This window comes from Ranitomeya variabilis, chromosome 2 (assembly GCF_051348905.1).
Source record: "Ranitomeya variabilis isolate aRanVar5 chromosome 2, aRanVar5.hap1, whole genome shotgun sequence".
NCBI lineage: Eukaryota > Metazoa > Chordata > Amphibia > Anura > Dendrobatidae > Ranitomeya > Ranitomeya variabilis.
Window position 1 is genome coordinate 186371613 of NC_135233.1, and position 22999 is coordinate 186394611.

The following is a 22999-nucleotide window of genomic DNA, read 5'->3' on the forward strand; positions in this document are numbered from 1 at the left end:
GGCATACTTTTAGCCCCATTCACCTGGACATTATGGCATAAGGTGCATAGAATTATCAGACTCCACTGTTCAATTAATTCTGGATAGCCACTATATCTGGCACTGTTTACACCTTTGAATATTTTCTTGCTTCTATATTTTCTATGACTTACTGAATGTCATTTATGGAATTTTTTATGGAATACATCTTCATTATTTAGTGATTTACAGAAACCGTTCTGACTCATATAGTGACTAAGATACATTACTATTAGTGTTATACTTATCAGGGCTGCCACTAGGAATTTTGGGGCCACATACTGGCAAAATTTTTGGGGCCCCTTGAGACTCCGCCCAGGCTCCACCCCAGCCCCGCCTCCACCCCTCAAACTGTCCACAGTCAAAAAAATTTTAAAGCCGCCACCACGACAAGGTCAGGCCCTACTCTAACCTACTAAACATTTGTTAAAATATCCAATACAATTTAGGTATATTTTTATTTATTTTTCAAATGACAAATACCACATACAGGGGACAAATACCACGGCACCATGACCAGACACCACATTACCACCACATAGTGACCAAATAATAGCACATACAAGGAACAAATACCACCACACCATGTCCAGACCACATATTACCACAATATGATCACCAATAATAGCACATACAAGGAACAAATATCACCACACCATGACCAGACCACATATTACCACCACATAGTGACCAAATAATAGCACATACAAGGAACAAATACCGTCACACCGTGGCCGGACAACATATTACCATCACATAGTGACTGAATACTACAATAGTGATCAGTAATAAAAAAAACAATACTAATATCACTGTAAGTGCCATTATACACAGGAGATCTGTACTTAGTATGCAGCGTCTGTACAGGTAATACAGTGATCACCGGTGACATTATACACAGGAGCTCTGCATATAGTGTATAATGTAAAGGTAATACAGTGATCACTGGTGACATTGTACACAGGACTGCTGTATATAGTATACAGTGTATAGAATCAGTGTACCACCAGTGACTTCTCTAGGTGAGGTCCTTCATCTTTGCTTTTAATCTTCATCCAGCACATACCGCCGTCACTTCATCCAGTCTGGGCTCATTTCTGCAGGAATAACAGTTATCTAGAGCACCGCTTGCAGAACACATTACTTATTTTTTTCCCAAATTCTAAACTACAACAGATGAAGAAAAAAAGCGACAGTGTTGGTCTGCATAGTAACAGGACCGCCCCCCATTTAAAATTGTATCCTCCAAAAATAAAATAAATACATCACTGCAGTAATAATATCCCTTAATTAGCCCCTATGGTAACAATATCCCCCATCCTGGCCCCGTGTATCTCATTCCTGGTTCCAGCCATATGTTCTCCTATCCTGCCCCCATGTGATGTCCCATCCTGCCCCATATGATCTCTCCATCCTGTCCCATGATCCTGCCCCATCTGTCTCCATCGTATCCATCCTACCCCATGATCCTACATCATCTATCTCCATCCTGCACCATCTGTCCCATGATCCTGCACCATCTGTCTCCATCCTGCCCCATATTCCTACCCCATCTGTCTCCATACTGCACCATGTCTCTATCCTGCACCCTGTGTCTCCCATCTGCCAGTGTCTCCCATCTGCCAGTGTCTCCCATCTGCCAGTGTCTCCCATCTGCCCCTGTGTCTCCATTCTGCCCCTAGTCTCCATTCTACCCCATTGTCTCCATTCTGCCTACTGTGTCTTCATTCTGCCCGTGTCTCCATTCTGCCCCCTTTGTCTCCATTCTGCCCCATGTCTCCATTCTGCCCCCTTGTCTTCATTCTGCCCCGTGTCTCCATTCTGCCCCCTTGTCTCCAATCTGCCCCTTGTCTACATTCTGCCCCGTGTCTCCATTCTGCCCCCTTGTCTCCAATCTGCCCCTTGTCTACATTCTGCCCCGTGTCTCCATTCTGCCCCTTATCTCCATTCTGCCCCCTTATCTCCATTCTGCCCCCTTATCTCCATTCTGCCTCGTGTCTCCATTCTGCCCCCTTGTCTCCAATCTGCCCCCTTTGTCTCCATTCTGCACCCTGTGTCTCCATTCTGCCCCCTTGTCTCCATTCTGCCCCCTGTGTCTCCATTCTGCCCCCTTTGTCTCCATTCTGCCCCTTTGTCTCCAGTCTTCCCCTTGTCTCCAATCTGCCCCCTGTGTCTCCATTCTGCCCCCTGTGTCTCGATTCTGCCCCCTGTGTCTCCAATCTGCCCCCTTGTCTCATTCCGCCCTCTTGTCTCATTCCGCCCCCTTGTTTCCATTCTGCTCCCTGTCTCCCTTCTGTGCCGGGCTGGATGGAGACACATGGTCCTCATTTTCTCAGTTAAAAAAAATAAAAAAAACTTTCTCCTTATCTGGCCGCGCTCCTGCGACGAAGCGAAGATCCCTCCCGACGTTTCAGCGTGCACTCACCGGTGAATGACAATGACGTCATACGCCGGCGATGCGTGCTGATGCCAGCTGCCAGCCTCCGATTGGCTGGCCGCTTTAGCCATTGCAGTGCAGGCCCATACAGGCCCGCAAGGCTGCAATAGAGTAACTGAACCTGCGTCTCGGACGCAGGTTCAGTTACCGATAGAAGCCTGCCGCTGGGGCCTGGGCCCGATGAGCAGAAGAGACGGGGCCCGATGCGGGCCACCGGGCCCCATACGCCAGTCAGGGCAGTAATGCCCTGAAGGTGGCCCTGATACTTAAACATATATAAACAGTGAGCTCCACTCATCATTATACTGTGTCTCTCCTTCCTTTTTTATTATTTAAAATTTTTTATTAATAAAAATCATGTTTTTAATGTTACAATTTGTTGGAATCTCGTATGGTGCTGAACCATGGATGTTTGGAGAAAGCCAGGATTTGGACCCGCCGGTCGCCTGGTTCCATTGAGATGTTCGGAGAAGCCAGGTTGTGATCCTCGGGTCAACTGGCCTTGTACCTCAATGGACTGTCCTCTTCCTACACTTGTCGTTACGTCCTCTCTGTGTGCGTGCCACAGGTGGGGTAGTCGACCCTGGAAAATGATGCCAGGTTGTGACCCTCCGGTGAACTGGCCTTGTGCCTTAATGGACCGTTATCTTCCTACCCTTGTCGTTACCTCCTCTATGTGTGTGCCACAGGTGGGGTAATTGGCTCTGGAAGATCTGAAGTAACAGCTGGTTTTATCAGGTGAGTCAGCCAAAGGGTGAGACTCTGTAATTGTCACACTGTTTTACCCTCACCCTGTGTTGTCTGGGAAGTGTTATGCCCATGTTAAAAGGAGAGCGGGTGTTCGGTGAGACGATTTCTTGTCCATGCGGTTCCTGCTAATGGTCCTGGGGCGCCCGCCGATTCCCCTGTGTCTCCACAATCCCCATCTTGGTTTCCTCATATAAAAAGGAAGAGATGGTTTAGCCACGTGGTGGCTTTTAGCCATCAAATCCTTGATATTTTTACTCCTTCTAGCTGTGACCAATGGTTTCTCAGGTAAACCTTTGCCAGTAGTTGGTTCAGTCCTCAATATTGACTGTTTACCCAAAATGTGTTTGCAGAGACAGTGGGTGTTCTCGTCTGCTGTCCCAGTGGTCTTTAGATAGACTGCAAGGACCAGGGCTCATACCACTGAAAATCCACGCTCTCTTACCGGGGGCAGAATACTATTCAGACAACACAGAGTGAGGGTAAAATGGTGTGGCAATAAATTATTAAACCACCAACACACAATAGCATAGGCGCACATTCACTGACGTCTCCTGGAAGAGGTCTGTGTGGATCCTATTGTCCGATTGAACACTCACCAGAATATCAAGGAAATCAATTTGTCGTGAAATTTATTAGTGAGTCTGATATTAAATCGATTATGATTGATCTGACCCATGAATTCTTGCAGATCACAGGCAGATCCCTGCCAAATGAGGAACAGGTTATCAATATAACGATACCAGCACTGCGCCTTGGAAACATCGTGTGCACCATCCCAGAAAACCTCCATCTCCCAGTAGCCAAGAAAGATGTTTGTGTACGATGGTGCACACGCCACGCCCATCGCAGTGACGCACATTTGTAAAAATAATCTATCCTTAAAAGTAAAATAATGGTAAGTATGAATTGTAATATTCCAGAGTGAGGGAACATAATGGTCTTTCCAGATTGCTCATATTCAAATAAAACTTTACTGCCTCTAGTCCATCACCGTGTTGGATGCACATATACAAGTACTCAACATCTGTTGTGACCAGCAACAAGTCCAAGTCCAATTCTTTTATATACATATTACTTCACATATAGAACACATAGGCCCCCTAAGGAAGCCGACGTGAAACGCGCGTTGGGGCTTATCAACGCACACAGCTGTTATCTGCACTTTATGGCTGAGCAGTAATGCACTTTATTGTATTGCTACTGGCTGTTCCTTAGCAGACTTTGTCCAGGGTATGGGGCTGTTACGGGAACACGTCATTATTTTCATCACAATATGTGAAATCCTTTGCATTAGATACAATTGTACACTAGATTGTCACCATTGATTTACAGTGTTTCTGTCAGCTCCCTCCCTGGCAATTAGTATTCTGCCTTCCACAGCGATTTGTATTGGACTGTTGTGGCTATACAAATAGAAAAAATCAGACTGGCACTAACAAATCAGAAAAGTGGTGTGTACAAGTGCGAACTAGGAGCAGCTTCCTCCATATACAACAAAGAAATTAAGTTGCACTCTGTAGAGAGGTATTCACACTGGATATGAAGGTTCCTAGCAAAACGGAGACCGCCTTGTCATTGGCTGCTGGGCATGCATGAATTAGCCAAATCTTCTGGAAGAAGCGAAAGGCGTAGGAGTTGGCAAGGTGCTGCTGATCCTTGCTTGCTGCAGGTGCCTTTTCTCTGGAAGATATTTGAGGTGATATACTACATACAGTACATTTATACACAGATTTTGTTGCAATTATTTAAGGTTCCTTAGTAACATGACATCTTTTCTGACTCATTATCTAGTACCTTCATTTTTGCGAGCTTCTCTCTAGTTTATTTATAATGATGGCTTCACTTGTGGAAATGCCCTTACTATTTTGGCACTAAACACTTATTAATAACATTTATGGGGTGTTTCCATATGTGTATGCCTTAGTAACTACCTTCACTGTGCTCATACATGTCTCCACTAATGAATAAGTCTCCATAATTAACTGTTATCTAGAGAGCTATGGCAGCTCGGTCTTCTTTTGCACCTCCTCCCTTTGGAGGTCCTTGTTCCCACACTCGTATGTACTTTGTTGTATTTGTTTTTTGTTCATAAAATTGACTTTAGTTAGAACCTTTTTTTGTTCCTTGTGGCAGTTTTATAGCCGCCGGGAACCGTTTGCAACACTATTCACCTATAGATGTATTCCTTCAAAGGTGTAGTTTTAAAAATGGAGGCTCTTGTGGAGGGTTTCTACTATTTTGGCACTACAGGGGCTGTTCAAATGTGCCACGGCATATGCAATTTATTCTCATTCAAATTGCATGCCAAATGTCTAAAAGTGCTCTTTGCCTTCCAAGCACTGCCACATGGCCAAACTGTAGAATCTAAACACATATGGGTTATCCCTGCCACGGGACAAAATAGTGAAATCTGACCACATATGGAATATTCCTGCCATGTGCCAAACCGGGGAATCAAAACACATAAGGGTTATCCCTGCCATGTGACCAAACTGTGGAATCTGACCACATATGGAGTATTCCTGCCATGTGACCAAACAGTGGAATCTGACGAAGAGAAATCATTTAATTGGTCTGAAACCAATTCTGTTCAACAGATCAATGAGCCTTGTATGTCCTTAAGATATCCACCATTGAAAATCATGGGAGTTTACACTTGGAGGGAATGCTTGGTAACCAAACAAACCAGAAGGCTGTGAGAGGGCATCAAGACGTGTCTTCCTATTAATCTATCATGTAAGGCCAAAGAGTCCTACAGGAGAGAGGACAGTGGGTCTGACAGCAGTTGCTTTATGCCAGAAGAGGTCTTCTAGTATACATGGAGATGCTGATGATAATTCATTTCAGATCCACAAGGACAAGTATTTACTACAGAAATAGAGATTATCTGGTGTAACTGGCCAGTGTGCGCATATATTTTTGTAAATAGTGAGTAGTGATGAGCCACCTCCCTAGTGTTCGGGTTCGGTTCAGTTCGTCGAACAGGGACTTGTTTGACGAACCCCATTGAAACCAATGGCAGGCAAACACAAACACATACAAACACATGGAAAACACATAGAAAACACCTTAAAAGGTGTCCAAAAGCTGACAACTGCTCAGAAGACACAACAAACACATGGAAAAGTCACAACTACATATAGTCAAGCGAAAAGAAAAGAGGTGGAGGAGTAAAAGGAGGAGGAGACACAGATATAGGCATGTCATGCTCTTCTAAAATCAAGAAAGGCTGGAGTAAAAATCTAAACTCACTCTACAAACACCAAGACGTCTTGACAAAAAAAATAAAGATATATCTTTAGGTAGAATGGCGGCGGGTCCATTCAGAACACTTTCCTTAGAAGACGTAGTGGTACCCCCGTTGGGAGTTGTGCCAAAAAATGGACCCAATACATTCAGACTAATCCACCATTTGTCATATCCAAGGGGCAGGTCAGTAAACGACAACATCGACGCGGAACCAAGTACAGTACTATGTACTGTACCTCCTTTGACGAGGCAATCAGGCGGGTCAAGAGGTTGGTAAGGGGCACCCTAATGGCCAAAGCAGACATTGAGGGGGTGTTCCGGTTACTACCTGTGCCTCCGAATAGTGTCCTCCCATTGGGCTGCTTCTGTGAAGGAGCATACTACACAGATCGCTGTTTGCCCATGGGGTGCTCCATATCCTGCTCACTATTTGAGGCGTTTAGTTGCTTCCTCGAATGTGTCGTCATAGACGTTTGTAAGGTGGCACATATTATCCATTACCTCAACGACTTCTTATGCCTGGTCCCAAAAGATTCGCTACAGTGTGAAAACACGCGGTAGTCCACCTGTGAGAAGGAGAGCTGGAGGGAGAGTGGACAACCCAGAGCCAAGGGGTTAGATTGAGAAAGAAAGAAGGCGGTGTAGCTTGCTTCATGGGTGGGGTACTCTGCTGAGTAGCAGAAATTGCTACTAGGCCCAAAAGGATTTCCTGGGCCAGATGCCATTAAAAATGAGTAATTAGATCAACAGGCGGTGTAGCTTGCTTCATGGGTGGGGTACGCTGCTGAGTAGCACTAAATTCTACTAGGCCCAAAAGGATTTCCTGGGCTAGATGCCGTTACAAAATAGTAGTTAGGTAAACAGGCGGTGTAGCTTGCTTCATGGGTGAAGTACACTGCTGAGCAGCACCAAATTCTACTAGGCCCAAAAGGATTTCCCGGGCTAGATGCTGTTACAAAATAGTAGTTAGGTAAACAGGCGGTGTAGCTTGCCTCATGGGTGGGGTACGCTGCTGAGTAGCACTAAATTCTACTAGGCCCAAAAGTATTTCCTGGGCTAGATGCCGTTACAAAATAGTAGTTAGGTAAACAGGCGGTGTAGCTTGCTTCATGGGTGGGGTACGCTGCTGAATAGCACTAAATTCTACTAGGCCCAAAAGGATTTCCTGGGCTAGATGCCGTTACAAAATAGTAGTTAGGTAAACAGGCGGTGTAACTTGCTTCATGGGTGGGGTACGCTGCTGAGTAGCACCAAATTCTACTAGGCCCAAAAGGATTTCCTGGGCCAGATGCCGTTAAAAATAGTACTTAGGTAAACAGGCGGTGGGTGGCTGGGCTACTCTGCTGACTAGCAGACACTGAAGCTTTGGAGCAGACCTCTGAATCCCAGGCCATAGTATGAGAAAACAACTCTGCAGACAACCCCACCCACCGGGAATTGACGATGGCAACGTCATGTAAAACTCAGCAAGGGGAATAAATAAAAGAGTCTCCATTTTTTCAAAAAATTCGGCCACAGACACCACTTAAGTGGCAATAATTTTGCCAGAGTTTTTTAAAACGGTTGGTGAGGTGATTTTCAAAAATCATCAAGCTTTTAGTCTCCCCAAGATGACACAGGGGTAGAAAAGTCCTTGCGGATCCAGGATTTGTTCATCTTGATGAACTTAGTCTGTCTACATTGTCACTGGACAGCCGCGTGCGCTTATCTGTCAGCACACCACCAGCAGCGTTGAACACACGTTCAGAGAGAACGCTGGCTGCGGGGCACGACAAGATCTCCAAGGCATCAGTGGCGAGCTCAGGCCATTTTTCAAGATTGGAAGCCCAAAATGAGCAAGGGTCCAGTTCCACAGTCTTGGCATCGATGTTAACTTGGAGATACTCTTGTACCATCCTCTCTAGGCGTTGGCTGTGCGTCAGACTTCTTGTCTCCTGTGGCCTTGCAAAGGATGGTCTAAAAAAATCTTGAAATGATTGGAAAAATTGCTGTTACCACCAGATACAATGTTACTGTTACGGTTAGAGTGATGACTCGATAGTCCCACGGTTGGAAAGTTAGAACTCAAGAGATTGACTACGTGCACCACTGGTGTTTTGTGGAAAAGCAGATGTTAGATTCTGTAACAGTCTCTGCTGATACTCCTGCATGCGTGAATCCCTTTCTATGGCAGGAATTATTTCCCCAAATTTGCTTTTGTACCGGAGATCTAAGAGTGTGGCAACCCAGTAGTCGGCATTACTTCGGATTCTGACAATCCGAGGGTCATGTTGCAGGTAGTGCAGCAAGAAGGCACTCATGTGTCTTGCGCATCCAGGAGGACCAAGTCCTTTTTGTCTTGGTGGTGGCGAGGTGAGAATCATGCTTCCTTCGTCTGCCCTCTCCCCCCAACCTCGCACAACAGAAATTTGGTCAAGGTCTCCCTCATCTGATGAGTCTTCCATGCCCAGCCCCAGTTCGTCCTCCACTTCTTCCTCGCCTCCTGCACCTTCCTCAACAGTTTGGCTGCTACCATGCGCCCTCGGTAGTCCCTCTCCCCCAGCCTCCAATGCCAGCCGCCTTGGTGCTGCCAACCTCCTTGACCTTGGAGATATGATCCCTTCGACATACGACTCCTCCTGTTCCTAATCCTCCTCTTGTTCCACCACCTGACTCCGGACACTGTGTAAGGCTTGCTCCAGCATGTAAATCACCGGAATGGTCATGCTGATAATGGCATCGTCAGCACTAAACATCTTCGTTGCTATTTCAAAACTGTGCAGAAGGGTGCATAGGTCCCTGATCTGAGACCACTCCTGCAGCGTGATTTGCCCCACCTCTTGATCTCGTTGGCTCAGGCTATATGTCATAACATATTGCACCAGGGCTCGTCGGTGCCACAGTCACTGCAACATGTGCAGAGTTGAATTCCACCGTGTGGGCACATCGCACTTCATCCGGTGAACTGGCAGGCCCAACGACTTCTGTAGAGATGCAAGTCGTCGAGCTGCGGGATGCGAATGGCGGAAGTGAGCACACAGCGACCGTGCCCTCTGCAGAAGCCCATCTAGTCCGGGATAGTGGGATAAAAATTGCTGGACAAACAGGTTCAAAACGTGAGCCATATAAGGCACGTGTGTGACATTGGCCCGGCGAAGGGCGGCACCCAGGTTTGCAGCATTGTCGCACACAGCCTACCCTGGCTGCAGGTTGAGTGGAGACAACCATTGATGGAACTCGGCCTCCAGAGCTGACCACAACTCCTCAGCTGTGTGACTCACATTTCCCAGACATTTCAATGTAAACACTGCCTGATGCCGTTGAGCCCTGGTGACAGCATAGTGAGGAGGTGTGCAGGATTCCTTCTGCGCAGTTACAACACAGGTGGCATTACCAGACAGGCTTTGGGTGCAGGTGGAGGACAGAGAGGAGGTTGAGGAGGCAGAAGCAGTGGAGGAACTTCTAGATACGGAGGATCGACGAGCAACTCGTGGGGACGGCAAGACTTGGACAGCAGCCCCTTCTCCTGATGTCGCCGTAGTTACCCAGTGCCCAGTCACCGACATGTAACGCCCCTGTCCATGTCTACTCGTCCAAGTGTCTGTGGTGAAATGCACCCTGTCACACACAGAGTTTCTCAAGGAAGCAGTGATGTGCGACATGCTGGTGTAGCGCAGGCACAGCTTTTTTGAGAAGTAGTGGCGACTGGGGTACTGCGACGGACATAAGGTCTCGAAAATCCTCTGTGTCCACCAGGCGGAAAGGCAGCATTTCTGTAGCCAACAGCTTGCAGATGGAGAAATTCAACCTCTTAGCTTTGTCATGGCTAGGAGGAAATGGTCTTTTACTTGTCCACATCTGAGGGACTGAGGGCTGGCTGACGTGCTTAGACGGAGTTGAGTAGGGTGTCCCCGGCAAACTGCTGGTCTGTGAGAAAGGTGCAGGCGGAGATGTTATGTCGCCTTGATCAAAATGTGGTGTCGATGTCGGAAAGCGCTCAACACCAGCAGGTGTTTCCACTTGCAAATGTCCTGATGACCTGCCAATCACACTGGCTGTTGTGGGTAAAGAAGTGGAAGGTCTGCATTCAAAACCAAGTGCGACTGCTGTCCCCACAGTCACAGAGGATGAAGAGGACACAGATGCACTTGATGGGGCAGACGGTGGTTGACCCGGCCCACTAGGCCGCATTGTAGCACAGTGAGCTTCCCACTGCAACTTTTGCCTCATATCCATGTGACGGTTCATGTATGAAGTACTCAAGCTAGTGATTTTTTTGCCTCTACTGAGATTTTGTTGACAAATCTTACAGACAACATGAGTTGGGTCATCCTTTGCGATGTGAAAAAATGCCCAGGCTATGCAAGGCTTAGAGCCCGTGCGACCTGAAGAGCCACCACGACTTCTGGTCTGAGGCACAGTTGGGGTTGAGGATGCAGTTGTTGACGTCCTTCCAGTACTCCGTCTCTGTCCAGGAAGGCGCACCGTTACCTCGTCGTCAGACTCGTCGCTAGCATCCTCCTCCACCTTCTCTGCTGACCTCATGGACTGGCGGACTGGGGGTTGACAGTAAGTGGGGTCTACAACCTCGTCATCATCATCCTGTGTGTTCTCACACCCGTCGTCCTCAGAGCCAACCTCTTCCTGCCCCGACCGAAAAGTCAAGTTTTCGTTCCAATCAGGTATCTCAGTCTCATCATCATCTTCCTTATTGTCTCCACCAACAGGAGTTACAGTTTGGGAACGAGGGTCTACATTATGCTCAGAACCTTCTTCATCTGGGGCTGGATCCGACTCACAAAGATTCTGGGCATCAGTGCAGATCATTTCCTCATCTGGATTCACAGAAGCTCTGGAGCATACCTCTGATTCCCAGGCTATAGTATGCCTAAACAGCTCTACAGACTCAACCATGTGTGTTACCCCATGCTCAGACGGGCAGCTGGAGACTTGGGAGCTGTGAGGAAGCAAGTGCGATTGGGGTGACAACTCTGAGGAATGGAGTAGTTGTGATGTTGAAGTTGACATGGAGGAGAGCCCCCTTGAACGAGCACTTGATATCCATTCAAGCACCTGCTGTTTTGTGCCTCATCTGGAATTTTTGGCGATGCTTGTAGCGATGGTCATAAGAAAGGGATCATATCAAATTATCCACGAAAAGAAGTAGACATCTTACTTTGGCTGGAAGATGGTCTTTCTTCTGCAGATGTTACTGTTGCTTTACCACTTGCCCCATGGACACAACCTTTTTTTCCCTTTCAAACACGCCTATTCCCCTTTCCACCAGCAGAAGGCCTTTTGCCACTCATTTTAGTGCTTAACTAATTGGCAACTCTGTATCTGTAGTTGTTGGAACAACAACCGATGGATGAAAACCGAGCAGAACTGAGTGGCCAAACTGTGGTACTAGGCCCAAAACTATTAACTGGATTAGATGCAGTGAAAATTGAGATACACAGGTGGTGTAGTTAGTTTCACAGGCGGGCTACTCTGCTGACGTGCAGACACTGCTCCTAGGCCCAAAACTATTAACTGGATTAGATGCAGTGAAAATAGAGATACACAGGCGGTGTAGTTAGTTTCACAGGCAGGCTACTCTGCTGACGTGCAAACACTGCTACTAAGCCCAAAACCCCAAAACCATTTACTGGGTTAGATGCAGTAAAAATTGAAATACACAGGTGGTGTAGCTAGCTTCACAGGCGGGCTACTATGCTGACGTGCAGACACTGCTACTAAGCACAAAACCCCAAAACGATTTACTGAGTTAGATGCAGTAAAAATTTAGATACACAGGCGGTGTAGCTAGCTTCACAGGCGGGCTACTCTGCTGACGTGCAGACACTGCTACTAAGCCCAAAACCCCAAAACGATTTACTGGGTTAGATGCAGTAAAAATTGAGATACACATGCGGTATAGCTAGCTTCACAGGTGGGCTACTCTGCTGACGTGCAGACACTGCTCCTAGGCCCAAAACTATTAACTGGATTAGATGCAGTGAAAATAGAGATACACTTGTGGTGTAGTTAGTTTAACAGGCGGGCTACTCTGCTGACGTGCAGACACCTCTCCTAGGCCCAAAACTATTAACTGGATTAGATGCAGTGAAAATAGAGATACACAGGCGGTGTAGTTAGTTTCACAGGCGGGCTACTCTGCTGACGTGCAGACACTGCTCCTAGGCCCAAAACTGTTGACTGGATTAGATGCAGTGAAAATAGAGATACACAGGCAGTGTAGTTAGTTTCACAGGCGGGCTACTCTGCTGACGTGCAGACACTGCTACTAAGCCCAAAACTATTAACTGGATTAGATGCAGTAAAAATAGAGATACACAGGCGGTATAGTTAGTTTCACAGGCGGGCTACTCTGCTGACGTGCAAACACTGCTACTAAGCCCAAAACCCCAAAACGATTTACTGGGTTAGATGCAGTAAAAATTGAGATACACAGGCGGTGTAGCTAGCTTCAAAGGTGGGCTACTCTGCTGACGTGCAGACACTGCTACTAAGCCCAAAACCCCAAAACAATTTACTGGGTTAGATGCCATAAAAATTGAGATACACAGGCAGTGTAGTGTCATGATTCTCAATGGCGAGAGAACATAGCCCAGCATATATGAGAACTAGCTCTTGGAAGATGGAAACTATACTGACCATGAACTAAACCTGCCGCACAACTAGAAGTGGCCGGGTAGCATGCCTACGTTTTTTTATCCCTAGATGCCCAGCGCCAGCCGGAGAACTACCTAATCCTAGCAGAGGAAAAGACAGTCCTGGCTCACCTCTAGAGAAATTTCCCCAAAAGGCAGACAGAGGCCCCCACATATATTGGCGGTGATTTTAGATGAAATGACAAACGTAGTATGAAAATAGGTTTAGCAAAATCGAGGTCCGCTTACTAGATAGCAGGAAGACAGAAAGGGCACTTTCATGGTCAGCAGAAAAACCCTATCAAAACACCATCCAGAAATTACTTTAAGACTCTAGCATTAACTCATAACACCAGAGTGGCAATTTCCGATCACAAGAGCTTTCCAGACACAGTAACGAAACAGCAGCTGTGAACAGGAACAAAATGCAAAAACACACAAGGACAAAAGTCCAACTTAGCTGGGAGTTGTCTGGTAGCAGGAACATGCACAGAAAGGCTTCTGATTACATTGTTGACCGGCATGAAACTGACAGAGGAGCAAGGTTATATAGCGACTCCCACATCCTGATAGGAGCAGGTGAACAGAGGGGATGATGCACACAAGTTCAATTCCACAAGTGGCCACCGGGGGAGCCCAGAATCCAATTTCACAACAGTACCCCCCCCTCAAGGAGGGGGCACCGAACCCTCACCAGAACCACCAGGGCGATCAGGATGAGCCCTATGAAAGGCACGGACAAGATCGGAGGCATGAACATCAGAGGCAGTGACCCAAGAATTATCCTCCTGACCGTATCCCTTCCATTTGACCAGATACTGGAGTTTCCGTCTGGAAACACGAGAGTCTAAGATCTTTTCCACAACGTACTCCAACTCACCCTCAACCAACACCGGAGCAGGAGGCTCAATGGAAGGCACAACCGGTACCTCATACCTGCGCAACAATGACCGATGAAAAACATTATGAATCGAAAAGGATGCAGGGAGGTCCAAACGGAAGGACACAGGGTTAAGAATCTCCAATATCTTGTACGGGCCGATGAACCGAGGCTTAAACTTAGGAGAAGAAACCCTCATAGGGACAAAACGAGAAGACAACCACACCAAGTCCCCAACACAAAGCCGAGGACCAACACGACGACGGCGGTTGGCAAAAAGCTGAGTCTTCTCCTGGGACAACTTCAAATTGTCCACCACCTGCCCCCAAATCTGATGCAACCTCTCCACCACAGCATCCACTCCAGGACAATCCGAAGATTCCACTTGACCGGAGGAAAATCGAGGATGAAACCCCGAATTACAGAAAAACGGGGACACCAAGGTGGCAGAGCTGGCCCGATTATTGAGGGCGAACTCCGCCAAAGGCAAAAAAGCAACCCAATCATCCTGATCCGCAGACACAAAACACCTCAAATATGTCTCCAAGGTCTGATTAGTCCGCTCGGTCTGGCCATTAGTCTGAGGATGGAAAGCAGACGAAAAAGACAAATCTATGCCCATCCTAGCACAGAATGCCCGCCAAAATCTAGACACGAATTGGGTCCCTCTGTCAGAAACGATATTCTCCGGAATACCATGCAAACGAACAACATTTTGAAAAAACAGAGGAACCAACTCGGAAGAAGAAGGCAACTTAGGCAAGGGAACCAGATGGACCATCTTAGAGAAACGGTCACACACCACCCAGATGACAGACATCTTCTGAGAAACAGGCAGATCCGAAATAAAATCCATCGAGATGTGCGTCCAAGGCCTCTTCGGGATAGGCAAGGGTAACAACAATCCACTAGCCCGAGAACAACAAGGCTTGGCCCGAGCACAAACGTCACAAGACTGCACAAAGCCTCGCAAATCTCGTGACAGGGAAGGCCACCAGAAGGACCTTGCCACCAAATCCCTGGTACCAAAGATTCCAGGATGACCTGCCAACGCAGAAGAATGAACCTCAGAGATGACTCTACTGGTCCAATCATCAGGAACAAACAGTCTACCAGGTGGGCAACGATCAGGTCTATCCGCCTGAAACTCCTGCAAGGCCCGCCGCAGGTCTGGAGAAACGGCAGACAATATCACTCCATCTTTAAGGATACCTGTGGGCTCAGAATTACCAGGGGAGTCAGGCTCAAAACTCCTAGAAAGGGCATCCGCCTTAACATTCTTAGAACCCGGTAGGTACGACACCACAAAATTAAACCGAGAGAAAAACAACGACCAGCGCGCCTGTCTAGGATTCAGGCGCCTGGCAGACTCAAGGTAAATTAAATTTTTGTGGTCAGTCAATACCACCACCTGATGTCTGGCCCCCTCAAGCCAGTGACGCCACTCCTCAAAAGCCCACTTCATGGCCAAAAGCTCCCGATTCCCAATATCATAATTCCGCTCGGCGGGCGAAAATTTACGGGAAAAAAAAGCACAAGGTCTCATCACGGAGCAGTCGGAACTTCTCTGCGACAACACCGCCCCAGCTCCGATTTCAGAAGCGTCGACCTCAACCTGAAAAGGAAGAGCAACATCAGGCTGACGCAACACTGGGGCGGAAGAAAAGCGGCGCTTGAGCTCCCGAAAGGCCTCCACAGCATCAGGGGACCAATCAGCAACATCAGCACCCTTCTTAGTCAAATCAGTCAATGGTTTTACAACATCAGAAAAACCAGCAATAAATCGACGATAAAAGTTAGCAAAGCCCAAAAATTTCTGAAGACTCTTAAGAGAAGAGGGTTGCGTCCAATCACCAATAGCCTGAACCTTGACAGGATCCATCTCGATGGAAGAGGGGGAAAAAATGTATCCCAAGAAGGAAATCTTTTGAACCCCAAAAACACACTTAGAACCCTTCACACACAAGGAATTAGACCGCAAAACCTGAAAAACCCTCCTGACCTGCTGGACATGAGAGTCCCAGTCATCCGAAAAAATCAGAATATCATCCAGATACACAATCATAAATTTATCCAAATAATCACGGAAAATGTCATGCATAAAGGACTGGAAGACTGAAGGGGCATTTGAAAGACCAAAAGGCATCACCAAATACTCAAAATGGCCCTCGGGCGTATTAAATGCGGTTTTCCACTCATCCCCCTGCTTGATTCGCACCAAATTATACGCCCCACGGAGATCAATCTTAGAGAACCACTTGGCCCCCTTTATACGAGCAAACAAATCAGTAAGCAGTGGTAACGGATATTGATATTTAACCGTGATTTTATTCAAAAGTCGATAATCAATACACGGCCTCAAAGAGCCGTCTTTCTTAGACACAAAGAAAAAACCGGCTCCTAAGGGAGATGACGAAGGACGAATATGTCCCTTTTCCAAGGACTCCTTTATATATTCTCGCATAGCAGCGTGTTCAGGCACAGACAGATTAAATAAACGACCCTTAGGGTATTTACTACCCGGGATCAAGTCTATGGCACAATCGCACTCCCGGTGCGGAGGTAGTGAACCAACCTTGGGTTCTTCAAAAACGTCACGAAAGTCAGACAAGAATTCAGGAATCTCAGAGGGAATAGATGATGAAATGGAAACCAAAGGTACGTCCCCATGAGTTCCTTTACATCCCCAGCTTAACACAGACATAGCTCTCCAGTCGAGGACTGGGTTATGAGATTGCAGCCATGGCAATCCCAGCACCAAAACATCATGTAGATTATACAGCACCAGAAAGCGAATAACCTCCCGGTGATCCGGATTAACACGCATAGTCACTTGTGTCCAGTATTGTGGTTTATTACTAGCCAATGGGGTGGAGTCAATCCCTTTCAGAGGTATCGGAGCCTCCAATGGCTCCAAATCATACCCACAGCGTTTGGCAAAGGACCAATCCATAAGACTCAAAGCAGCGCCAGAGTCGACATAGGCGTCCGCGGTAATAGATGACAAAGAACAAATCAGGGTCACAGATAGAATAAACTTAGACTGTAAAGTGCTAATTGAAACAGACTTGTCAGGCTTCTTAGTACGCTTAAAGCATGCTGATATAACATGAGTTGAATCACCACAATAGAAGCACAACCCATTTTTTCGTCTAAAATTCTGCCTCTCGCTTCTGGACAGAATTCTATCACATTGCATATTTTCTGGCATTTTCTCAGTAGACACCGCCAAATGGTGCACAGGTTTGCGCTCCCGCAGACGCCTATCGATCTGAATAGCCATCGTCATGGACTCATTCAGACTCGCAGGCACAGGGAACCCCACCATAACATCCTTAATGGCATCAGAGAGACCTTCTCTGAAAATCGCCGCCAGGGCGCACTCATTCCACTGAGTAAGCACAGACCATTTGCGGAATTTTTGGCAGTATATTTCAGCTTCATCTTGCCCCTGAGACAAGGACATCAAGGCCTTTTCCGCCTGAAGCTCTAAATGAGGTTCCTCATAAAGCAACCCCAAGGCCAGAAAAAACGCATCCACATTGAGCAACGCAGGATCCCCTGGTGCCAATGCAAAAGCCCAGTCTTGAGGGTCGCCCCGGAGCAAGGAAATTACAATCCTGACCTGCTGTGCAGGGTCTCCGGCAGAGCGAGACTTCAGGGACAAAAACAATTTGCAATTATTTTTAAAATTTTGAAAGTGAGATCTATTCCCCGAGAAGAATTCAGGCAAAGGAATTCTAGGCTCAGACATAGGTGCATGAACAACAAAATCTTGCAAATTTTGTACCTTTGTGGCGAGATTATTCAAACCTGTAGCTACACTCTGAAGATCCATTTGAAACAGGTGAACACAGAGCCATTCAAGGATTAGAAGGAGAGAAAGAGAGGAAGGCTGCAGCATAGGCAAACTAGCAAGTGATTCAATTAAGAGCACACTCAGAACTAGAGGAAAAAAAAAAATAAAAATTGTAGCAGACTTCTTTTTTCTCTCCTTTCTCAGCCAGAAATTTAACCCTTTTTAGGGCCGGTCAAACTGTCATGATTCTCAATGGCGAGAGAACATAGCCCAGCATATATGAGAACTAGCTCTTGGAAGATGGAAACTATACTGACCATGAACTAAACCTGCCGCACAACTAGAAGTGGCCGGTAGCATGCCTACGTTTTTTTATCCCTAGATGCCCAGCGCCAGCCGGAGAACTACCTAATCCTAGCAGAGGAAAAGACAGTCCTGGCTCACCTCTAGAGAAATTTCCCCAAAAGGCAGACAGAGGCCCCCACATATATTGGCGGTGATTTTAGATGAAATGACAAACGTAGTATGAAAATAGGTTTAGCAAAATCGAGGTCCGCTTACTAGATAGCAGGAAGACAGAAAGGGCACTTTCATGGTCAGCAGAAAACCCTATCAAAACACCATCCAGAAATTACTTTAAGACTCTAGCATTAACTCATAACACCAGAGTGGCAATTTCCGATCACAAGAGCTTTCCAGACACAGTAACGAAACAGCAGCTGTGAACAGGAACAAAATGCAAAAACACACAAGGACAAAAGTCCAACTTAGCTGGGAGTTGTCTGGTAGCAGGAACATGCACAGAAAGGCTTCTGATTACATTGTTGACCGGCATGAAACTGACAGAGGAGCAAGGTTATATAGCGACTCCCACATCCTGATAGGAGCAGGTGAACAGAGGGGATGATGCACACAAGTTCAATTTCACAAGTGGCCACCGGGGGAGCCCAGAATCCAATTTCACAACAGTGTAGTTAGCTTCACAGGCGGGCTACTCTGCTGACGTGCAGACACTGCTACTAAGCCCAAAACGATTTTTTTAGATGCAGTAATAAGTTATTAGATACACAGGCGGTGTAGCTAGCTTCACAGGCGGGCTACTCAGATGACTATCAGACAATGCTACTAGCCCAAAAGGATTTGCTGAGCTAGATTACACCAAATGCTGTGACAAACACTTGCACAGCACTGGCTCAGATCTGCCTGGCAAACAGTGCTATGAACTGCTGTAACCTACCCTGAAAAGGGCTGATATTACAACTAGTCCTGACTACCTGAACCTATCTCTCTGACAATTCGCTCCAAAAAAACACTCTTAGGCTACGTTCACATTTGCGGTCAGCGCCGCAGCGTCGGGCGCCGCAGCGGCGCCGCATGCGTCATGCGCCCCTATATTTAACATGGGGGCGCATGGACATGCGGTGCACTTGCGTTTTGCGCCGCATGCGTCACTGCGGCGCCCGCGTCCGGGCGCAGAGGACGCAGCAAGTTGCATTTTTGCTGCATCCAAAATCAATGAAAAAAAGGACGCATGCGGCGCAAAACGCAGCGTTGTGCATGCGTTTTGCTGCGTTTTTGTTTGCGTTGTGCGTTGCGGCGCCGACGCTGCGGCGCACAACGCAAATGTGAACGTAGCCTAAGTCTGTATAGCGCCCACAGCAGCAGCGGTGCCGTCTAACACTAAGCTGCAGCACTCCAAGAATCAAATGATCAAAAATATTTATTAAGACATAAACCAGTCATACAGGGTGCCAACGTTTCGGCCCAAAGGCCTTTTTCGAGGCTCTTATCTAAAAAATGATACAACATAATTAATCAGAGATATTATATAGCCATATCCATGCATAAACTGGTTACATATATAGAAAAAACAGAAGAGAATACAAAATTAAACATGTGTAAACCACACTATCTGTGCGAAACAAAGGTGCAAACATATCCCAGACGTTATGTAAGGGTACCGTCACACATTGAAATTTCCATCGCTACGACGTTACGATTCGTGACGTTCTAGCGATATCGTTACGATATCGCAGTGTCTGACACGCAGCAGCGATCAGGGATCCTGCTGAGAATCGTACGTCGTAGCAGATCGTATGGAACTTTCTTTCGTCGCTTGATCACCCGCTGACATCGCTGGATCGTTGTGTGTGACAGCGATCCAGCGATGTCTTCGCTTGTAACCAGGGTAAACATCGGGTAACTAAGCGCAGGGCCGCGCTTAGTAACCCGATGTTTACCCTGGTTACCAGCGTAAACGTAAAAAAACAAACCGTACATGCTCACCCGTTGGTGTCCTTCAGGTCCCTTGCCGTCTGCTTCCTGCTCTGAGTGCCGGCCGGAAAGTGAGAGCAGAGCGCAGCGGTGCTGCGATCTGCTCTCACTGTACGGCTGCACTCAGAGCAGGAAGTAGACGGCAAGGGACCTGAAGGACACCGACGGGTGAGTATGTACTGTTTGTTTTTTTACGTTTACGCTGGTAACCAGGGTAAACATCGGGTTACTAAGCGCGGCCCTGCGCTTAGTTACCCGATGTTTACCCTGGTTACCCGGGGACTTCGGCATCGCTCCAGCGCCGTGATTGCAACGTGTGACCGCAGTCTACGACGCTGGAGCGATATTCATACGATCGCTGCGACGTCACGGATCGTGCCGTCGCAGCGATGAAAATTTCAATGTGTGACGGTACCCTTAGGAAAACAAAATAGGAAAATTATCATATCATGATGTCTGGTTATAGGTAGTCTATATAGAAAAAATGTAGTATATTAAACAAATGATCCAGAATTACATACAACATACCCAGTTTCATTCTGACTTGAAAAATTTCTGTAGCTCAGTATTGACACTTATTTTGACAAAAAACTTTTTCCTTTTTGAAGATGACTTTTTTTATTCAACTTAACGGCACCGCAATGGGTAGTAACGTAGCGCCTCCGTACGCTAATATTTTTATGGTGGATTTTGAGTCGAGATTCATCTATACACATTCACTCTTGAACTGTAACCAGTTTATGCATGGATATGGCTATATAATATCTCTGATCAATTATGTTGTATCATTTTTCAGATAAGAGCCTCGAAAAAGGCCTTTGGGCCAAAACGTTGGCACCCTGTATGACTGGTTTATGTCTTAATAAATATTTTTGATCATTTGATTCTTGGAGTTCTCAGATTAATCTATCAACATATTTAGTTTTTTTCTGAGGACCTTTTCTATGTATAGACTGCGATCCCCTTAATCTATCTGAACTAAGCTGCAGCAGTGAGGAAATGGTGGCGACGGGGCAAATGGCTGGTTCTTATAGGGCAAGGACATGTGACATACACAGCCAATGACACATGCCCTTGCTTGTATGCATCACATGCACATTGCTGTGTGTGTGTGCACTGCTGATAGGCTGAGAGACGGCACCGCCCCTCTGTAAATGCGGGAAAGGAAAAAAAAAAGATCGGCATCATTTCAGCACAGATCTATCCCCCCCCTCCCACTATACACTGAAACAGTCTATTAACAATGGTAAACAGTTTTAATGTGCAAATCAAGCTAGGCTTTTGGTGAACGAACAGTTATCAAGCAGAAACTCGAACAGCCGAATTTTAAGCAAATTGTTCGGGTTCGTCGAACGACTTGAACACCGCCCAAAACAGCTCGAATTTGAAATTGGCGAACAGTTCGACTCGAACACCGCTCATCTCTAGTGAAGACTTCAATTGAAGGAGAACTCACCAACTATCATGGCCGTCTGTTCTGCTCATTGATCACCCTCACTGTCAAAAAGTTTTTTCTAATATCTAATCTGTATCTTCTCCCTTTCAGTTTCATTCCATTGCTTCTCGTGTTTCCATGTGCAAATGAGAATAATGATGATCCCTCTAGAGTGTGACAGCACTTCAGATATTTGTAGACAGCTGTTAGGTCTCCTCTTAGCCTTCTTAGCTAATTTACTACAGTTCTCACTTTAACTTTTCACATTTCATTTATTTTATTCACTTATATAGTGCCACTAATTTCCCCAGCGCACCCGAGGTTCATCCAAAGGAAATGTGAGCAAGCAGCCCATCATGTCCACTAACCGGCTGCTGGGCTTAAAGGGGTTGTCCTTTACAAATCGATAAGTCTGCAGTTGCAACACCCCAAGAATCCGGTTGTCACAGTGGTATTGCCTGCCTCCCGGGGAGGGTGATACCATGCCCGGAAGCGAGAAGGAGTCCCCTTAGCAGGTAATACTAGCATACAACACTTTCCTGACTCTAGGCCAGGAGGGGGAGCTCTAGACCCGATTTCAGGGTAGCTTCCCTATAAGTTCTGATCTGCAGGAGGAGTTAGAGTTCAGTCTGTGTGAAACAGTGAAGGGAGAAGCAGCAAGTGGGAGAGAAATTGGGAGTGGAGCTGCGATTGGGCTCATTCCCCGGATTGAGCGCAAGAAACCGGACACTGGAGTCCGAGGTTGGGTGGGAACTGTATGCCCCACAGCCGAAACTGGAGGGCATGAGATTGCAGGTCTCCTGGCCACAACTGACACCTGAAGGCACAGCAGCAGATTAGAGCCTGGAGTCACCACAACAGAGGGACACCTGTTGAAAGGCTCGAGCTGCCTGCCATGCTGGTAGTGTTCCACCTAAGGGACAGATTGAGAGAGGGACTTGAGGAAAGCTAATGCATCAAGAACCCAGAATTCAGCGCAGAAAGGAAGGCTTCCAACCCCACCTGGCTAGGGGTATTCCGAACCGCTTCCCGACTGCCCAGATTTCAAAGATCATTTGTAACCTGTGCCCTGGACTGCAATTTCACCAGTAAAAGATAAAGAGACTGCAAATCCTGTGTCCTCCAATATTTCCTGCACCCCAACATCTACAACCCCTCATAGACTGTCTTGGTAGCCCTGGGGCCTCCGGTCCACCTGTGGGGAGCGAAACCATCTAAGCTGTATTACCATCAGCCTTATTGGACCCCTTTAAGCAGCATCGGCCATCCCTAGCCGAGTACCACAGGTGGCGTCATGAACATTACTATATTAGACTTTATTTCCACGTCCATTCATCCCATTTAACTGGACGCCCAGGGCCACAGACCAGGTCACTGCCACTGACTTCCCCTTTAAGAACTGTGCCAACCCGGTACCGAGTACCCCACAGTCCTAGCGGGCGCTCCACAGTCACAAGTCATTGGGATAGCTAAAAACATGCGATCTGTCAATGATATAACTTCAATAACCGCTAGTTTGATTCAT